The sequence below is a fragment of the Petromyzon marinus genome, chromosome 1 (assembly GCF_048934315.1).
Source record: "Petromyzon marinus isolate PM22_M1 ecotype Great Lakes invasive population chromosome 1, UKy_Petmar_22M1.pri1.0, whole genome shotgun sequence".
NCBI lineage: Eukaryota > Metazoa > Chordata > Hyperoartia > Petromyzontiformes > Petromyzontidae > Petromyzon > Petromyzon marinus.
Genome location: NC_133667.1, coordinates 1,511,798 through 1,533,015, shown reverse-complemented (window position 1 = coordinate 1,533,015; position 21,218 = coordinate 1,511,798). Strand labels below are relative to the sequence as shown.

General features: G+C 56.2%; 1 protein-coding gene across 1 annotated transcript in view; it reads left to right on the top strand.

Annotated features, from left to right (window-relative positions):
* Positions 1-15,825: 15,825 nt before the first annotated feature.
* LOC116941384 (uncharacterized) overlaps positions 15,826-21,218 on the top strand; it is a 36,137-nt gene continuing 30,744 nt past the window's right edge. Inside the window, exon 1 of the mRNA XM_076059979.1 lies at positions 15,826-17,231. The gene's annotated coding sequence lies outside the window, so the exon portion shown is untranslated. The remainder of the gene's footprint in view (positions 17,232-21,218) is intronic.

Sequence of the window (21,218 nt, the reverse complement as noted above, 5' to 3'; positions counted from 1 at the left end):
CACGTGTGTGTGTGTCTCTATCCATGGGGAGCGGTGGTGTAGTGGTTAGCGCCACGCTGCACTGTGAGCCCGGCTTCCCGAGTTCGATTCCCGCTCACGGACAACACCGGTGACGATTATCTGAACCGGTCCTGGGCCTCCCCTAGGTCGACTCGGCATCAAACGAGTACCTGGTGCGCTGCGTAGTAAACATCGTCGCTGGGCAGACAAAGGCGGCCGGGCGTGGTGCTGGCCACCCACCCCCTCGTGTGCCGTTGCCGGCCTTCACAGGCGCTGCTCGCTAACAGCACTTGCCCCTACATCCTGTTACAGGCTACACGGGAGATCTTTGTCTTTGTGCCTTTAATCTTGTAACGACATCAACCACAATTCATTGTTTAGCAAGGAAGTAGTTGAACGGAGTCTCTCAGCAGAATGCCGTGGTGGAGCTTGATGTGTTGTGGACAATTTAAACGTTTGCATTACGTGGCGAGAGAGACACGGGAGGAAGGAGACATTGTCTGCTTAGCTATTGGGCATCTCTGAGGGGGGGGGGGGAAGAGCTTTATAGCTCATCGGATTCTTCCAGGATGAACGCAGCATCGTATTCTCTCGTGTCATCGGCCTTCTCCACAAAGAGCTTCGATCCACGAAATACGAAGGAGGAACATCGCCGCCGTGACGATAACAACTCAGGACCCTGTCCGCTTGCTGACGCGGTTACCTGTGGCTTGATCAGTGCCGGATGAAGCGAGTGCGGGGCCCGTAGTAGCACGTGTAGCTGCTGCACGTGTAGTGGCTACTACATATATATGTAGTAGCTACTACACTTGTAGCAGCTACACATGTAGCAGCTGCTACATATGTAGTAGCTACTACATATATATGGAGTAGCTACCACATATATATGTAGTATATGTAGTAGCTACTACTACATATATATATGTGGTAGCTGCTACATATGTAGCAGCTACCACATATATATGTAGTAGCTACTACATATATAGCTACTACATTAGTAGCTACTTGTGCTCATCATCAGCATAAGCCTGTGCGTCTCGTGAGACACTTCTTGCGCGCCTTACGAGGTCAGTTGGAGGTTTTGCAGCGCCTGGACTGACTTCGTAGGCCAATCCTTGAGTCACAATCCTGGCCACGGCACTTGCAAGCGAATGCGAAGTTGTAAGCCGTCGCTCTTGCAGCTGCATCCTGCAGCAGCAGCAGCAGAAGCAGCAGCCCACGCTGAAAATCTTCGACTCCCTGGGACAATTCATAAAGGAAAAACATGAAAATCCAACACGGGTCATTTGCATAACGTTAATTACGCGGTGGCACCCACCGATTCATAGGAACAAACAGAGTAAAACTACACACCGCCCCCCGCCACACAAATCAAAACAAACACACACACACAAAGACACAGGTCACCCGTGTAGCCTTTAACAGACTGCCGGGGCAAGTGCTGTCCGCGAGTAGCAGCAAGCACATTGTGGCACGGCCTTCATAGGTCCTTCTCTGCGTGTATTTGGGTCGTAGACCTCCATGGCCGATCATCCACTGCTGGATGAAGGCCCCCCCCCCCAAATCCACCAGCGCTGCCCCTGCTTGGCAAGGGCCCCCAGATCCATTGGGAGGCCCAGGACCGGTTCACAATTTCGGTTGTGTGCGGGACTCGAACTCCGGTCGTCACTAACCCGGCACAGACAAATTCAGAATCAGAGAAATGTGCGGCGTGTTTGATTTTTTTGTTTGTTACTGCAGGAGGAATCCGATGAGCTACAAAGCTCTTGTTTTTCACAGCTGCCCAGCCGCAAGGCGGTGTCACGCTAAACACAATTGTAGCGACGGCCGCAGCGGCAGCCGCGTTGAGTGGCGGCGCGTGGCCACGGCCACCGCGACGAGATGGACGACTGCGTCAACAAGCGAAGGGGTCAACACGTGGGTGGGTGGGGGCTGTGGGGGAGATGGGTGGGGGCCACGGGGGGGGGGAGATGGGAGGGGTGGGGGTTGGAGGGGTGGGGGCCGTGGGGGAGGGGGGAGATTGGAGGGGTGGGGGCGGTGGGGGGTAAATGGGTGGGGGCTGTGGGGGATGGGTGGGGGCCACGGGGGGGAGATGGGTGGGGTGGGGGCGGGAGATGGGAGGGGTGGGGGCCGTGGAGGGTGGGGGATTGGAGGGGTGGGGGCCGTGGGTGGTTGTGGAGGAGGGAGGGAGGGGTGGGGGGTTGGAGGGATGGGGGCCGTGGGGGGCCGTGGAGGAGGGAGGGAGGGGTGGGGGGTTGGAGGGGTGGGGGAAATGGGATGGGTGGGGGCCGTGGAGGGGTGGGGGATTGGAGGGGTGGGGGCGGTGGGGGGTTGTGGAGGAGGAGGGGGGGGGTAGGAAGTTGATGGGATAATTGGGCTGTCGTGCCCTGGGGGAGCGAACTGGCGTGATGAATAGCACGAGACGGAGAAGCCTCCACACCTCGTCACATCACACACACACCTTGTCACGTCACACACACACACAGCATGAACACACACCTCGTCACATCACACACAGGATGAACACACACCTCGTCACACACAGCATGAACACACACCTCGTCACATCACACATACAGAACCTGAACACACACCTCGTCACACGCACCTGCCTGAACACACACCTCGTCACATCACACACACACACCACCTGAACACACACCTCGTCACATCACACACAGCATGAACACACACCTCGCCACACACCACCTGAACACACACCTCGTCACACACACAGCCTGAACACACACCTCGTCACATCACACACACAGAGCCTGAACATACACCTCGTCACATCACACACACAGTGCCTGAACACACACCTCGTCAAACACACAGCCTGAACACACACCTCGTCACATCACACACACAGAGCCTGAACATACACCTCGTCACATCACACACAGTGCCTGAACACACACCTCGTCAAACACATAGCCTGAACACACACCTCGTCACATCACACATACAGAGCCTGAACACACACCTCGTCACATCAAACACACACACATAGCCTGAACACACACCTCGTCACATCACACACACAGTGCCTGAACACACACCTCGTCACATCACACATACACACAGCCTGAACACACACCTCGTCACATCACACACATACAGGGCCTGAACAACAACAACCGCCATTCGCCACTAAGTGGCGGTGACGTCACCACGACGCTTGTGCCAGGCCATGTGCACATTGAGGCAACGTGGAGTGTCGAACGCCCGCTGGCAGGAGGTCACGGGGCAGACCCAGCTGCACGGGTCGACTGACTGTGATCACTGGCTGATGCACCACCTGTGCCCCCTACTGTGCCAACCTGCTGTGCTTTAGCCACCCGGCGCTCCGCTCGTTGTTGTGAGCGTCGCTCCTCCGCCCTCCGTTGTTGTTGGAGGGTGACTGCCTCCAACTGCCCAGAAGCTTCCTTCACGAGCCTCCTCCACAGAGGCCGATCTTGACACCGCTGGTACCAGTCATCGGCAAGCCCACTCAGCTCCACGTCCTCCTGTACCACGTCACTCCATCTCGTCTCCAGCCCGTGCCGCGCCCGTTTAGCCCCCTCGATCCGGCCGAACAAAAGCTGTTTCGGCATGTGGTGGCTGGGCATGCGGGCTACATGACCCAGCCATCGCAGCCTTGCCCGCTGGAGGAGCCCACCGATGTGACCTTGCCCAGATCTTTCAAGGATTTGTGAGCTCCTCACACAATCCAGTCTGGTTAAACCCAGAATGGATCGTAGGCAGGCCAGCCTAAATGTTTCTAACCGGCGAAGATGTTCCATTAGGGGGGTCCACGTTTCGCAAGCGTAGAGAAGGGAGGGAATGACCGTGGCCGAGAAGACCTGAAGCTTAGTGCGGAGCGACAGACCAGATAGCTTCCACACAGCATCACGCAACCGATGAAAGATATTGCCGCTCGACTGATTCGGAGTGAGACCTCTGCTGTTAAACTGGAGCCGGTCAGAAGCACACTGCCCAGGTATGGGAAACTTTCGTCGCCTGAATACACACCTCGTCACATCACACACAGAGCCTGAACACACACCTCGTCACATCACACACACACAACGCCTGAACACACACCTCGCCACAAACACACAGCCTGAAGACACACCTCGTCACATCACACACCACCTGAACACACACCTCGTCACATCACACACACATAGCCTGAACACACACCTCGTCACATCACACACAGCCTGAACACACACCTCGTCACATCACATCACACACACAATGCCTGAACACACACCTCGCCACAAACACACAGCCTGAAGACACACCTCGTCACATCACACACACAGTGCCTGAACACACACCTCGTCACATCACACACAGCTTGAACACACCTCGTCACATCACACACACCACCTGAACACACACCTCGTCACATCACACACACAACGCCTGAACACACACCTCGTCACATCACACACAGCCTGAACACACACCTCGTCACATCACACACACAACGCCTGAACACACACCTCGTCACATCACACATAGCCTGAACACACACCTCGCCACACACACACACACCGCCTGAACACACACCTCGTCACACACACACAGCCTGAACACACACCTCGTCACATCACACATACACACAGCCTGAACACACACCTCGTCACATCACACACATACAGGGCCTAAACAACAACAACCGCCATTCGCCACTAAGTGGCGGTGACGTCACCAGGACGCTTGTGCCAGGCCATGTGCACATTGAGGCCACGTGGAGTGTCGAACGCCCGCTGGCAGGAGGTCACGGGGCAGACGCTGCAGGTGCCACGGGTCGACTGACTGAGATGGCTGGCTGATGCACCACCTGTGCCCCCTACTGTGCCAATCTGCTGTGCTTTAGCCACCCGGCGCTCCGCTCGTTGTTGTGAGCGTCGCTCCTCCGCCCTCAGTTGTTGTTGGAGGGTAACTGCCTCCAACTGCCCAGTAGCGTCCTTCACGAGCCTCCTCCACAGAGGCCGATCTTGACACCGCTGGTACCAGTCATCGGCAAGTCCACTCAGCTCCACGTCCACCTGTACCACATCACTCCATCTCTTCTCTAGCCCGTGCCGCGCCCGTTTAGCCCCCTCAATCCGGCCAAACAAAAGCAGTTTCGGCATGCGGTGGCTGGGCATGCGGGCTACATGACCCAGCCATCGCAGCCTTGCCCGCCGGAGGAGCTCACCGATGGGGCCTTGCCCAGATCTTTCAAGGATTTGTGAGCTCCTCACACAATCCAGTCTGGTTAAACCCAGGATGGATCGTAGGCAGGCCAGCCTAAATGTTTCTAACCGGCGAAGATGTTCCATTAGGGGGGGGTCCACGTTTCGCAAGCGTAGAGAAGGGAGGGAATGACCGTGGCCGAGAAGACCTGAAGCTTAGTGCGGAGCGACAGACCAGGTAGCTTCCACACAGCGTTACGCAACCGATGAAAATATATTGCCGCTCGACTGATTCGGAGTGAGACCTCTGCTGTTAAACTGGAGCCGGTCAGAAGCACACTGCCCAGGTATGGGAAACTTTCGTCGCCTGAACACACACCTCGTCACATCACACACAGCCTGAACACACACCTCGTCACACCACACACAGCTTGAACACACACCTCGCCACACACACATACCTCGTCACACCACACACAGCTTGAACACACACCTCGTCACATCACACACACAGCCTGAACACACACCTCGCCACACACACAGCCTGAACACACACCTCGTCACATCACACACACACACACACCTCGTCACATCACACACACACAGCTTGAACACACACCTCGTCACAGCACACACACACCTCGTTACATCACACACACAGCTTGAACACACACCTCGCCACACACACACAGCCTGAACACACCCCTCGCCACACACACACAGCCTGAACACACACCTCGTCATACACACACAGCCTGAACACACACCTCGTCACATCACACACACATCTTGAACACACACCTCGTCAGATCACACACACACAGCCTGAACACACACCTCGTCACTGACTACAAAGACAAAGATCCCGCGTGTAGCCTTAACAGAATTTTGGGGCAAGTGCTGTTAGCGAGTAGCACCAATGAAGGCCGGCACGGCACATGAGGGGGTGGGTGGCCAGCACCACGCCCGGCCGCCTTTGTCTCCCCAGTGGCGATGTTTACTACACACCGCCACCAGGTACTCATTTGAGGCTGAGTCGACCTAGGGGAGGCCCATGACCGGTTCAGATAATCGTCACTGTTGTTGGCCGTGTGCGGGAATCGAACCCGGGTCACCGGGTTCATAGCGCAGCATAGCGCTAACCGCTACACTACCGCTCCCCATTATCCCAGGACACACTGACACACACACACAGTTGCACACACACACTGACACACACAGTCGCACACACACACTGACACACACACATACAGTCGCACACACACACTGACACTGACACACAGACAGACACACTGACACACACACACACTGACAAAAGATAACAAAGATCCCCCATATAGCCTTAACAGACTGTTGGGGCAAGTGCTGTTAGCGAGCACCTATGAAGGCCGGAACGGTACACGAGGGGGTGGGTGGCCAGCACCACGCCCGACCGCCTTTGTCTCCCTAGTGGCAATGTTTACACACCGCACCAGGTACTCATTTGAGGCTGAGTCGACCTAGGGGAGGCCCGGGACCGGTTCAGATAATCGTCACTGGTGTTTTCCGTGAGCGGGAATCGAACCCGAGTCGCCAGGTTCATAGCGCAGCGCGCTAACCGCTACACTATCGCTCCCCAGTGTGTGTCAGACACACTGACACACACTGACACACACTGACACTGACACACACACACACATTGACACTGACACACACTGACACACACAGACACACTGACACACACAGACACACTGACACACACTGACACACACAGACACACTGACACTGACACACACAGACACACTGACACTGACACACACTGACACACACAGACACACTGACACTGACACACACTGACACACACACAGACACACTGCCACACACTGCCACACACTGACACACACTGACACTGACACACACACAAACACACTGACACACACAGACACACTGACACACACTGACACAGACACACTGACACACACTGCCACACACTGACACACACTGACACTGACACACACAGACACACTGACACACACAGACACACTGACACACACTGACACTGACACACACTGACACAGACACACTGACACACACTGACACTGACACACACTGACACAGACACACTGACACACACTGACACACACTGACACACACTGACACACACACACATTGACACTGACACACACTGACACATACTGACACACACAGAAACACTGACACTGACACACACAGACACACTGACACACACAGACACACTGACACTGACACACACAGACACACTGACACACACTGACACACACTGACACTGACACACACACGGATGGAAGTGGCACGTGGTCCGGAAGCGCGGCGTGAACAAACAGAGGCAGATGAATGAGGAGGAGCGGCGCTCGTCAGGAGCGCAAACACGCGCGGGTCAATCACAGCACGTTTCACGGTTACACATTGGTAGCAGTAGCAGCAGCAGCAGTATCAACAGCAGCAACAGCTGCAGTAGCAGCTGTACAAGCTGCAGCAGCAGCAACAGCAGCAGCTTCATCGGCAGTATCAGTAGCAGCTGCAGCAGCAGTAACAGCAGTAGCAACAGCGGCAGCAGCAGTAGCAACAGCAACAGCAGCTGCAGGAGTAGCAACAGCAGAAGCAGTAGCAACAGCAGCAACAGCTGCAACTGCAGTAGCAGCTGTCGAAGCTGCAGCAGCAGCAGCAGCAGCAACAGCAGCAGCTACATCGGCAGTATCAGCGTGGCGGCGGATTTGGGGAGGCCTTCGTCCAGCAGTGGATCGACCCTGGCTGCTGCTGCTGCTGCCGCTGACCGTGGTCTGTCGTGATGACGTCACGGTGGTTTGCATCTTTCCGTTGTCACCCCCCGCCCCGCCCCCGTAAGGCCACGTGCGGTGCACGCGCGCGGCACGGGCTGAGTCAACATCGGTGGTGGGGGGAGAGGTGGGGGGAGGTGGGGGGGGGGAGAGGTGGGGGGGAGAGGTGGGGGGGGAGAGGTGGGGGGGTCGCCTTGCAAACACCCGGGCAGGATATTGCACCTTGGGTTGTTCATTAAACACGAAGGGGGTGGTGGTGGGGGGGTGGTGGTGGGGGGTGGTGGTGGTGGGGGGGGGGGTGGTGGTGGTGGGGGGGTGGTGGTGGGGGTGGTGGTGATGGGGGGTGGTGGTGAGGGGTGGTGGTGGTGGGGGTAGTGGTGGGGGGGGGGGGTGGTGGTGGTGGGGGGTGGGGGGAGTGGTGGTGGGGGGTGGTGGTGGGAGTGCGGTGGTAGTGGGGGATGGTGGTGGGGGTGGTGGTGGGTGGATATTTCTCTCCTCTTTTCTTTCTGATCCTCGCCTAGGTCGCCTCAGCCTTAAACAAGGAGGAGAAGCATATTCTTGGTTATTTCGGTAAAGTCACCACGTAGAAGGGAAACAATAAAATAATAAAAATATAAAACAATAAAATTCTCACGACGTTTCGACTGCAACACAAGCAATCATCATCAGGTGTGAAAACCACAGCAAGAAAATTTGAAAAAAGTGGCGGGTTTTTTTAACGTTAGCACCACGGAGAGCGATTTGGCAATTATTGACTGTTATAATTCAGTAGGCTCACATGACATTGACTTCTCCAAGACAGAGGTTCTCAGCAAGCCATCTGGCTACCATGAGAGATTCGTTCATGAGGCTATCCACATATACAAACACAGAGAGACAATTTCAACCGAGCAGATGACTTAGCAATCATTGGAAGGATTTGATAAACCATTTCGGGTCTTAATTGATTGTTCACGCTTACGGTGGCTTTCAGACCGCATCCATTATTTTCGTCTCCCCCCTCCTCTTTTCCGAACATAGATGGACTCGTCCATCTGAACAAACTGTCAAATCGCTCTCCGTGGTGCTAACGTTAAAAAAGCCACTTTTTCAAATTTTCTTGCTGTGGTTTTCACACCTGATGATGATTGCTTGTGTTGCAGTCGAAACGTCGTGAGAATTTTCATCGTTTTATATATTTTATTATTTGATTGTTTCCCTTCTACGTGGTGACTTTACCGATGGAACCAAGAATATGAATCCCTGCAGTCACGAACGCTTTAAATCAAGATTTAAGGAGGAGAAAGTTCGAGAAAGGGGGGCTGAGGGAGCTATAAGTGGGGAGAGAGCACGAGGAGTCGGGAGGTTTGGAGGAAGAGGCGAGCTGGAAGACAATCGCGAATTCCAGGGTCCCTTGTTGTGTGAATCCTTAGCAGGGCCCCTTGTTGTGCGACTACTAAAAGTGGCTCTTCTTACAACCTGAGTCGTGACAGTTGTGGAATAAACACGACTCGTCAATGATCCCAGTTCTACGGCTCAGCGCGGCTCTCCCGTATAAAGAAGTACATTGATCCTATACATTGCGATGGCGATCGCCATTGTGATGGTGATGGTCACTGTGATGGTGATGGAGACACGGAGAGACACGGACACCACGTGTCCAACCCCAACCGTGCACGCGTGCCCCGGGCGCTCCCCACCCCCTCCCCTTCTCCACCCACCCACCAGCCCCCCACCCCACTCACCAGCCCCCCCACCCCACCCACCCACCAACCCCCCACGCCCCCCCCCCCAAAAAAATGTAAGCTTTGACGATGATGATGATGGTGGTGACGATGATCGCGAACGGATGATGACTATCGATGACAAGGATCGTACTGATTTTGTCCACCTTGACGAGTGGTGGTGGTGCTGCTGCTGATGATGATGATGGCGCTTTCGGTGAAAGTGTTCATAAATTGTCAGCACTTTCGTAGAAAGCGAACAGCGGCTGTCGAATGGATAGACTGGGAAAGACGCACACGTGTCCCATAGGAACGTGGAATGTCCACAATTATACCAGGGCCGTCAGTGCAAGCAGCGGCCCAATGTCGAGCCGACTGCGCTACGTCCATGAATTCCGGTGTCGTGGGTTCGATTCATGCGCACGGATGACATCGGCGGTGAGCGATATCCGAACCGATTGTGTGGGATGGGGACAACGCGGATTAAAATTTAAAACTATAAAAAAAACTAAATACATATTTTAAAAAATGTTACCGAGTAAGGCCCCGCTCAGCCATGTGGCATCTTTGTCAGAAGCGACCTGGACCATCGCAATTGACTAGCCCAACTAAGTTGGGCTTCTCATCGTGTGGACATTTACGGCAGACAAATACTCGAAATGCACACGCGGTGATTCTAAACGTAGATGGGGGACAAAACACCGGAGGACCTCGGAGGGGGAAAAAACCACCACGCGACCACGGGGAGAACGTAGCAACTCAAAATATACGGCAGCAGCAGCAGGCGTCGTCAGGGTCGGGATGGAACCCACGACCTCCCGTACACCAGGCGAGGTAGTCAACATCTCATAGCCACCGTGATGATGATGATGAGAGAGAGAGAGACATCTCAAACTCCAAATATACAGCAGCAGCAGGCATCGTCAGGATCGGGATGGAACCCACGACCTCCTGTAGATCAGGCGAGGTAGTCAACATCCCCTAGCCACCGTGATGATGATGATGAGAGAGAGAGAGAGACATCTCAAACACCAAATATACAGCAGCAGCAGCAGGCATCGTCAGGGTCGGGATGGAACCCACGACCTCCTGTATAGCAGGCGAGGTAGTCAACATCCCCTAGCCACCGCTCATCAGAGACAACGCGCTCGTCGGAGACATCGCCATCGTCCACACCGTGACGAGGAGTCGAGCGGTCGCGTGCACAGCGAGATGCCTCTGCGGCCACGAGGGGAAGACCGACGGCAGACGAACAGCGGAGCGGCAAGCCGAGGGGGGGGAGGAGGAACGCGTCCCCGACAGCAGGGAGACGGAGCGATAATCTCGAGATGATTCTCTCGCGGGAGGCAGCGAACAATGTCGGGGTAATTCCTGATCTCGAAGCAGCATCATCATCAGCAGTATCATCAGCAGCAGCAGTATCAGTAGCAGTAGCATCATCAGCAGCAGCAGCAGTAGCATCATCATCATCAGCAGCAGTATCAGCATCATCAGCATCAGTATCATCATCAGCAGCAGCAGCATCAGCAGCAGCAGTATCAGCAGCAGTATCAGCAGCAGCATCATCAGCAGCAGAATCATCATCAGCATCAGTATCATCAGCAGCGTCATCAGCAGCAGAATCATCATCAGCATCAGTATCATCAGCAGCAGTAGCAGCATCATCAGCAGCAGCAGTAGCAGCAGCAGCATCATCATCAGCAGCAGTAGCATCATCATCATCAGCAGCAGCATCATCATCAGTATCATCATCATCAGCAGCATCAGCAGCAGCATCATCATCAGCAGCAGCAGCATCATCATCAGCAGCAGCAGCAGCAGCAGTATCATCATTACCAGTATCATCATCATCATCACCAGTATCATCATCATCAGCAGTATCAACAGCCCTGACCGATCCACTGCTGGATGAAGGCCTGCGCAAGCCGCCACCGCTTCGAGCGATGTCTTCCCCCCTCCGATATGAGGAAGCGATGCACTTGAAATCATCCGCAAGTGAATTTTCTTTTTATTTGGAACTGCTTTTCGCGTCTCGTTTGTTGTCCTACCCCAGCGCCTCCGATTCGCACGGTTGGCGACGTACGGCGCGAAAGAAGTTCAACGAACGCAACGAGCCTGCGATGTAATTAGCGATCCAACAGATCACCTGCGCACGAACTGATTCCGCTGCTCCGTCTCCCCGGTGGATGTCATAGCCACAAATAAATAAATAAAGTGACCCTTCGCTGTGACCACTTTAGACCCCGTCCTAACCAAGCACCTCCTATCCACCACCACCACCACCTACCCACCACCTACCCACCACCACCCTCTACCCACCACCACCCCCTACCCACCACCACCTACCCACCACCACCACCACCTACCCACCACCAGCACCCTCTACCCACCACCTACCCACCAGCACCCCCTACCCACCACCACCACCACCTACCCACCACCACCTACCCACCACCACCTACCCACCACCACCTACCCACCACCACCTACCCACCACCTACCCACCACCACTAGCACCCCCTACCCACCATCAGCACCAGCACCCCCTACCCACCACCACCACCTACCCACCACCACCTACCCACCACCACCTACCCACCAGCACCCCCTACCCACACCACCTACCCACCACCACCAGCATCCTCTACCCACCACCACCACCTACCCACCACGACCACCAGCACCCCCTACCCACCACCACCACCTACCCACCACCAGCACCCTCGACCCACCACCTACCCACCAGCACCCCCTACCCACCACCGCCACCTACCCACCACCAGCACCCTCTATCCACCATCATCACCACCACCTACCCACCACCACCTTCCCACCACCACCTACCCACCACCAGCACCACCTACCCACCACCACCACCTACCCACCACCACTAGCACTCCCTACCCACCACCACCACCTACCCACCACCACCACCTACCCACCTACCCACCACCACCTACCCACCACCACCACACTTATACCCCCTGCCAAGCACATTGGCTCCACGCCAAACATGGACCCCTCCCTCCCCTCCCTCTCCTCCCCTCCCTCCCCGCGTGTCGCGTGCGTGTTTTTGTTTGCTCGGGAGCGGTGGCGCAGTGGTGAGCGCACCGCGAGACGAACTCGACGAAGGGCTCCACCCCCCCCACCTCAATGGGGGAGTTCGACTTCCCGCTCGCCGCCGCCGCAGCCACCAAACGTGGGTGGCCACGATCGGAACCCGGTTCCTGGTCGGGCGCTCGTGGGCAGACTACCGGTGGGATGGGTGGGCAGCTTTGTCTTTGCCTCGTTTTCAGTTTCATTCATGATGCGGTATGGCCCTGTGAGCCATGCGGCTCTTGACTCGGCTGCAGCCGCAGCAAAACTAAAACGCGAACAAGAAAACGTCTTAAAGTGACCACGCGCAAAAGGAGAAAAATCCAGGAGAGAGAAAAATCCAGCAAAAGTCTTCGAGAAAAAGCGCCGCATGTCGACGCTGCGCGCAAAAAAAATCCCAGTGGGAATGCAAGTGAAGCAATAACAACAACAACCATAAGACGATTTAGATTAAAGTTATCAGGCCAACTCTGTACCACGACAAACATGGATTTAAACCAAACCGTGGCAATGTTTCACGCGCGCGCGCGTTCAAGTTACATCGCAGGCGCACGGGGGAGACAAAGGCGGCCGGGCGCGTTTGCTCAATGAGCTTCTCCCACGCTCCAATTCTGCCCCCTCCCTACCCCCGGCCCCCTCTCGCCCCCCTCGCCCCTCCCACCGACCCCACACACTGAAACCACTTGCACACCCCAATTCCTAAACGCCACTGCTTCAGGGCTGTGGTGAGCAGTTACCCGCTCGTGGTGGTGAGGAACGGGGGAGCTGTGTGTTACGGGTGTGCGTGTGTGTGTGTCTGTGTGTGTGTCTGTGTGTGTGGAACATCTTCGCCGGTTAGAAACATTTAGGCTGGCCTGCCTACGATCCATCCTGGGTTTAACCAGACTGGATTGTGTGAGGAGCTCACAAATCCTTGAAAGATCTGGGCAGGGTCCCATCAGTGAGCTCCTCCGGCAGGCAAGGCTGCGATGGCTGGGTCATGTAGCCCGCATGCCCAGCCACCGCATGCCGAAACAGCTTTTGTTTGGCCGGATTGAGGGGGCTAAGCGGGCGCGGCACGGGCTAGAGAAGAGATGGAGTGATGTGGTACAGGAGGACGTGGAGCTGAGTGGACTTGCCGATGACTGGTACCAGCGGTGTCAAGATCGGCCTCTGTGGAGGAGGCTCGTGAAGGATGCTACTGGGCAGTTGGAGGCAGTCGCCCTCCAACAACAACGGAGGGCGGAGGAGCGACGCTCACAACAGCGAGCGGAGCGCCGGGTGGCTAAAGCACAGCAGGTTGGCACAGTAGGGGGCACAGGTGGTGCATCAGCCAGTCATCTCAGTCAGTCGACCCGTGGCACCTGGGTCTGCCCCGTGACCTCCTGCCAGCGGGCGTTCGACACTTCACGTGGCCTCAGGGTGCACATAGCCTGGCACAAGCGTCGTGGTGACGTCACCGCCACTTAGTGGCGAATGGCGGTTGTTGTTGTTGTTGTTGTGTTGTATGTGTGTGTGTCTATGTGTGTCAGTGTGTTTGTGTGTGTGCGTGTGTGTCGTGTGTGTGCGTGTGTGTGTGTGCGTGTGTGTGTGTGCGTGTGTGTGTGTCTGTGTGTGTGTGTGTGCGCGTGCGCGTGTGTGTGTGCGTGCGGTAGTGCAGCACTTGCCCCAACAGTCTGTTACAGGCTACACGGGGGGGGGACCTTTGTGTTTTTTTTCAAAGTGCACCTAGCATGGCACCGCCACTTCGATGGCTGCTGCTGCCGCGGTGACCTCGGACAACGAGCGGTTCGGAGGGGGGTGGCCACCCTGGTAAATACTGCGGGCCGTGCCGCAGTTACCCGCCGCGGCCCCATGTGCCGGGGGGTGGGGGGCGTCAAGTCGCTAAGCGTCGCGAGGTCGAGAATCACAGCGCAATGAACTAATGGCTCACTTGGGATCACTCAGTAGCAAGCAGCATCAGTAGCAAGTCGCATCAGTAGCAAGCAGCAAGCAGCAGCAGTAGCAGCAGTAGCAGCAGTAGTAGCAGCAGCAGTAGCAGCAGCAAGCAGCAAGCAGCAGCAGCAAGCAGCAAGCAGCAGCAGCAAGAAGCAGCAAGCAGCAAGCAGCAGGAGCAAGCAGCAGCAGGCAGCAAGCAGCAAGCAGCAGCAGGAGCAAGCAGCAGTAGCAAGCAGCAAGCAACAGGCATCCATCGCCAGACTGGTGTAAGACTCATTCGGGCGGGTGACTCCTGCAGCGTGAGACTCTAAACCAGGGGTGGGGAACCTTTTATTTGGATATTTATAACATCATTCGCGGGCCATACAAAATTATCGGGCCGTGTAAGGCCCGCGGGCCGTGTAAGACGTTCCCCATCCCTGCTCGAACCCCTGGGTCTCTTGGGCCTCTCACTCCCTGGTTCATGCAAACATCAACTCGATGTTGAAAACTGAACACATCCATGGGTGCTCGCCAACGCCACTTGCACCCCAACAATCCGTGGAGGCTACACGGGGGACTTTTGTGTTTGGTGCGCGCCTGCATCTCTGCTGCTGCTGCTGCGGTGGTGAGTGGGGACGTGGGTTGGGTGGGTGAGTGGGTGGGTGGGTGAGTGAGTGGGTGAGTGGCTGAGTGGGTGAGTGGATGGGTGGGTGAGTGGGTGGGTGGCTGAATGGGTGAGCGGATGGGTGGGTGAGTGCGTGGGTGGGTGAGTGGCTGAGTGGGTGAGTGGCTGGAAGGGTGAGTGGATGGGTGTGTCAGTGGCTGATCAGGTTGAGTGGCTGAGCGGGTGAGCGGCTGAGCGGGTGAGCGGCTGAGCGGGGAGCGGCTGAGCGGGTGAGCGGGCTGAGCGGGTGAGCGGCTGAGCGGGTGAGCGGCTGAGCGGGTGAGCGGCTGAGCGGGTGAGCGGCTGAGCGGGTGAGCGGCTGAGCGGGTGAGCGGCTGAGCGGGTGAGCGGCTGAGCGGGTGAGCGGCTGAGCGGGTGAGCGGCTGAGCGGGTGAGCGGCTGAGCGGGTGAGCGGCTGAGCGGGTGAGCGGGTAAATGGACGGGTGGGCGAGTGGATGGGTGGGTGAGTGGGTGAGTGGATGCGTGGGTGAGTGGCTGAGTGTATGGGTGTGGGTCAGAGGTTAAGTGGGTAGATGAGAGGGTTGCGCATTCGGTGCCTGAGTGGACAGGTAGGTGAGTGGGTGGGTGGATGTGTTGGTGGGTGGATGTGTTGGCGAGTTTGTGGATGAGTGGGTGTTTGAGTGCCTGGACGGGTGAGTGAAGTGGGTGAGTGGATGAATGAATGAGTGAGTGGATGGGTGAGTGAGCGAGTGAGTGGATGGGTGAGTAAGCGAGTGATTTCGTGGCTGGGTAGACCACTAGGTGGTTCAGTGAGTGTGTGGATGAGCGGCGGGCGAGTGAATGAGCGAACGAATCGGTGGGTGAGTTCGTGAATGGACGTGTGTATGAATGGAATGGTTATTGTGAGTGGGTGTGTGCGTGGCGTAGTGGGTGGATGAGCGAGCCAGCGGCTCGATGAGTGGGTGGGTAAGTGTATGAGTGGGGGGTGTGAGTGGGCGGGGAGTGAAATCGCTGCCCAACGCGACACAGAGCGCACCCAGGGAGAGCGAAGGGTCGGAGCGTGCGGAGCGGTGGCGCAGCGGTTAGCGCGCTGCGTCTACGAACCCGACTAACTGAGTTCGATTCCCACTCACGGGCAACATCTGAGCCGGTACCTGGGCCGCCCCTAGGTCGGCTCAGCCTCAAATGAGTACCCGGCGCGGTGCGGAGTAAACATCGCCGCTGGGGAGACAAAGGCGGCCGGGCGTGGTGCCGGCCGCCCAGCGCCCCCCCCCCGGCCTTCATAGGTTGTTCGCTAACAGCACTTGGCCCCAAGACGCCTGTTGAGGCTACACGGGGATCTTTGTCTTTTGTGTGGAGACGATGGGGACGTCGTATGGACACGGGCCGCGAGAGGGGACGACACTCGCGTGAACAGCCGCCACCACCACCACCACGGCCCCTGGCGACTCGGGGGAGCGGCTCAGCTGAGCCAGGAGAGCGGCTCACCTGAGCCGAGGGGAGCAGCTCACCTGAGCCAGGGAGAGCGGCTCAGCTGAGCCGAGGGAGCGGGCTCACCTGAGCCAGGAGAGCGGCTCACCTGAGCCGAGGGAACAGCTCACCTGAGCCGTGAGAGCGGCTCACCTGAGCCGGGAGAGCGGCTCACTCGAGCTGAGGGAGCGGCTCAGCTGAGCCAGGAGAGGCGGCTCACCTGAGCCGGGAAGAGCGGCTCACCTGAGCCGAGGGAGCGGCTCACCTGAGCCAGGAGAGCGGCTCACCTGAGACGAGAGAGCGGCTCACCTGAGCCGGGAGAGCGGCTCACCTGAGCCGACGGAGCGGCTCACCTGAGCCGAGGCAGCGGCTCACCTGAGCCAGGAGAGCGGCTCACCTGAGACGAGGGAGCGGTTCACCTGAGCCCAGGGAGCGGATCACCCGAACGGAGGGAGCGGCTCAGGTTAGGCAGGTGAGCGCTGAGGGCCGAGACACACCAAGGCGCATGTCTCGTGATGTGTGGGGTATGTGTGTGTGGGGTGTGTGTGAGGTGTGTGTGTGTGTGGGGTGTGGGGTGTGTGTGGTGTGTGTGAGGTGTGTGTGTGAGGTGTGGGGTGTGTGTGTGGGGTGTGGGGTGTGTGGGGTGTGGGGTGTGTGTGTGTGGGGTGTGTGAGGTGTGTGTGAGGTGTGTGTGTGTTGTGTGTGTGTGATGTGTGGGGTGTGTGTGGGGTGTGTGTGGGGTGTGTGTGAGGTGTGTGTTGTGTGTGTGAGGTGTGTGTTGTGTGTGTGGGGTGTGTGTGTGTGATGTGTGGGGTGTGTGTGGGGTGTGTGTGTGTGATGTGTGGGGTATGTGTGTGTGTGAGGTGTGTGTGAGGTGTGTGTGATGTGTGGGGTGTGTGTGGGGTGTGTGTGCGTGAGGTGTGTGTTGTGTGTGTGAGGTGTGTGTGAGGTGTGTGTGTGTGTGTGATGTGTGGGTGTGTGTGGTGTGTGTGTGAGGTGTGTGTGTGAGGTGTGGGTGTGTGTGGGGTGTGTGTGCGTGAGGTGTGTGTTGTGTGTGTGGGGTGTGTGTGAGGTGTGTGGTGTGTGATGTGTGGGGTGTGTGTGGTGTGTGTGAGGTGTGTGTGTGAGGGTGTGGGGTGTGTGTGTGGGGTGTGGGGTGTGTGGGGTGTGGGGTGTGTGTGTGTGGGGTGTGTGAGGTGTGTGTGAGGTGTGTGTGTGTTGTGTGTGTGTGATGTGTGGGGTGTGTGTGGGGTGTGTGTGGGGTGTGTGTGAGGTGTGTGTTGTGTGTGTGAGGTGTGTGTTGTGTGTGGGTGGGGTGTGTGTGTGTGATGTGTGGGTGGTGTGTGTGGGTGTGTGTGTGTGATGTGTGGGGTATGTGTGTGTGTGTGTGTGTGAGGTGTGTGTGAGGTGTGTGTGATGTGTGGGTGTGTGTGGGGTGTGTGTGTGCGTGAGGTGTGTGTGTGTGTGTGAGGTGTGTGTGTGGGGTGTGTGTGGGTGTGTGTGTGTGGGTGTGTGTGTGTGGGTGTGTGTGTGTGTGGGTGTGTGTGGGGTGTGTGTGTGTTGTGTGTGTGTGTGGGGTGTGTGTGTGGGGTGTGTGTGTGTGGGGTGTTGTGTGTGTGGGTGTGTGTGTGGGGTGTGTGTGTGTGGTGTGTGTTGTTGTGTTGTGTGTGTGTGTGGGGGGGGGTGTGTGTGTGTGAGGTGTGTGTGGGGTGTGTGTGTGTGTTGTGTGTGTGTGTGGGGGGTGTGTATGTGTGGGGTGTGTGTGTTGTGTGGGGTGTGTGGGGTGTGTGGGGTGTGTATGTGTGGGGTGTGTGGGGTGTGGGTGTGTGTGGGGTGTGTGTGGTGTGTGGGGGTGGGGTGTGTGGGGTGTGGGGGTGTGGGGGGTGGGGGGTGTGTGTGTGTGGGGTGTGTGTGGGGTGGGTGTGTGTGGGGTGTGTGTGTGTGTGTGTGTGTGTGTGTGTGTGTGTGTGTGTGTGGGGGTGTGTGTGTTGTGTGTGTGAGGTGTGTGTGGGGTGTGTGTGTGGGGGTGTGTGTGTGTGGGGTGTGTGTGTGGGGTGTGTGTGTGTGGGGTGTGTGTGAGGTGTGTGGGGGTGGGTGTGTGTTGTGTGTGTGTGGGGGTGTGTGTGTGAGGGTGTGTGTGTGTGTGTGTGGTGTGGGGTTTGTGTGTGTGGGTGTGTGTGTGTGTGGGGTGTGTGTGTGGGGTGTGTGTGTGTGTGGTGTGTGTTGTGTGGGGTGTGTGTGGGGTGTGTGTGTGGGGTGTGTGTGGGGTGTGTGTGAGTGGTTTGTGGAGAGCGATAGTGTAGCGGTTAGCGCGCTGCGCTATGAACCTGGTGACCGAGTTCGATTCCCTCACGCACCCGGAGGACGACGATTATCTGACCGGTCCCGGGACTCCCTAGGTCGACTCAGCCTCAAATGAGTACCTGGTGCGGTGTGTAAACATTGCCACTAGGGAGACAAAAGCGGTCGGGCGTGGTGCTGGCCACCCACCCCCTCGTGTACCGTTCCAGCCTTCATAGGTGCTCGCTAACAGCACTTGCCCCGACAGTCTGTTAAGGCTATATGGGGGATCTTTTTGTATGGTGTGTGTTTGTGGTGTGTGTTTGTGGTGTGTGTTTGTGGTGTGTGTTTGTGGTGTGTTTGTGTGTGTGTTTGTGTGTGTGTGTTTGTGGTGTGTGTTTGTGGTGGTGTGTTGTGGTGTGTGTTTGTGGTGTGTGTTTGTGGTGTGTGTTTGTGGTGTGTGTTTGTGGTGTGTGTTTGTGGTGTGTGTTTGTGGTGTGTGTTTGTGGTGTGTGTTTGTGGTGTGTGTTTGTGGTGTGTGTTTGTGGTGTGTGTTTGTGTGTGTGTTTGTGTGTGTGTTTGTGATGTGTGTTTGTGATGTGTGTTTGTGATGTGTGTTTGTGATGTGTGTTTGTGATGTGTGTTGTGATGTGTGTTTGTGATGTGTGTTTGTGATGTGTGTTGTTTGTGATGTGTGTTTGTGATGTGTGTTTGTGATGTGTGTTTGTGATGTGTGTTTGTGATGTGTGTTTGTGATGTGTGTTTGTGGTGTGTGTTTGTGTGTTGTGGTTTGTGGTGTGTGTTTGTGGTTGTGTGGTGTGGTGTTTGTGGTGTGTGTTTGTGGTGTGTGTTTGTGGTGTGTGTTTGTGGTGTGTGTTTGTGGTGTGTGTTGTGGTGTGTGTTTGTGGTGTGTGTTTGTGGTGTGTGTTTGTGGTGTGTTTGTGATGTGTGTTTGTGATGTGTGTTTGTGATGTGTGTTTGTGATGTGTGTTTGTGATGTGTGTTTGTGATGTGTGTTTGTGATGTGTGTTTGTGATGTGTGTTTGTGATGTGTGTTTGTGATGTGTGTTTGTGATGTGTGTTTGTGATGTGTGTTTGTGATGTGTGTTTGTGATGTGTGTTTGTGATGTGTGTTTGTGGTGTGTGTTTGTGGTGTGTGTTTGTGGTGTGTGTTTGTGGTGTGTGTTTGTGGTGTGTTTGTGGTGTGTGTTTGTGGTGTGTGTTTGTGTGTTTGTGTGTTTGGCTTTCATAAGTCCTGCAACCTCGCGAACAGCACTTGCCCCAACAGTCTGTGAAGGCTACACGGGGGATCTTTGTCTTTGTGTGTTTGGACATCCTACTGGATATCTGTGAAAAGAGCTTCATAGCTCATCGGATTCTTCCTGCAGTATAAAGATTCACATCTGTTTACACGCGGTGGTGGTGGTGGTGGTGGTAGGAGGGAGCGGTGGCTCAGCGGTTAGCGCACTGCTCTACGAACACGGCGGACCCGAGTTCGATTCCTGCTCACGCTCATCGACACCAGCGACGATCACATGAACCGGTCCTGGGCCTCCTCTAGGTCGACTCGGCCTCAAATTAGTACCTGGTGCGGTGTGTGTGAACATCGCCACTGGGGAGACAAAGGCGGCCGGGGATGGCTCTGGCCACCAAACCCCATCGTGTGCCGTTCCGGCCTTCATGGGTGCTGGATAACAGCACTTGCCCCTACAGCCCGTGTCTTTGTCTAAGTACGGAGTGTGAGTCGTTGTCTTCATGGTTGAATGTATACTGTGTGTGTGCTGTGTGTGTGTGCTGTGTGTGTGCTGTGTGTGTGTGCTGTGTGTGTGTGCTGTGTGTGTGCTGTGTGTGTGCTGTGTGTGTGTGCTGTGTGTGTGTGTACTGTGTGTACTGTGTGTGCTGTGTGTGCTGTGTGTGTGTGTGCTGTGTGTGTGTGTGCTGTGTGTGTGCTGTGTGTACTGTGTGTGTGTGCTGTGTGTGCTGTGTGTGCTGTGTGTGTGTGTACTGTGTGTGTGCGCTGCGTGTGTGCTGTGTGTGTGCTGTGTGTGTACTGTGTGTGTGCACTGCGTATGTACTGTGTGTGTGCCTGTGTGTATACTGTGTGTGTGCTGTGTGTATACTGTGTGTGTGCTGTGTGTATACTGTGTGTGTGCTGTGTGTGTGCTGTGTGCGTACTGTG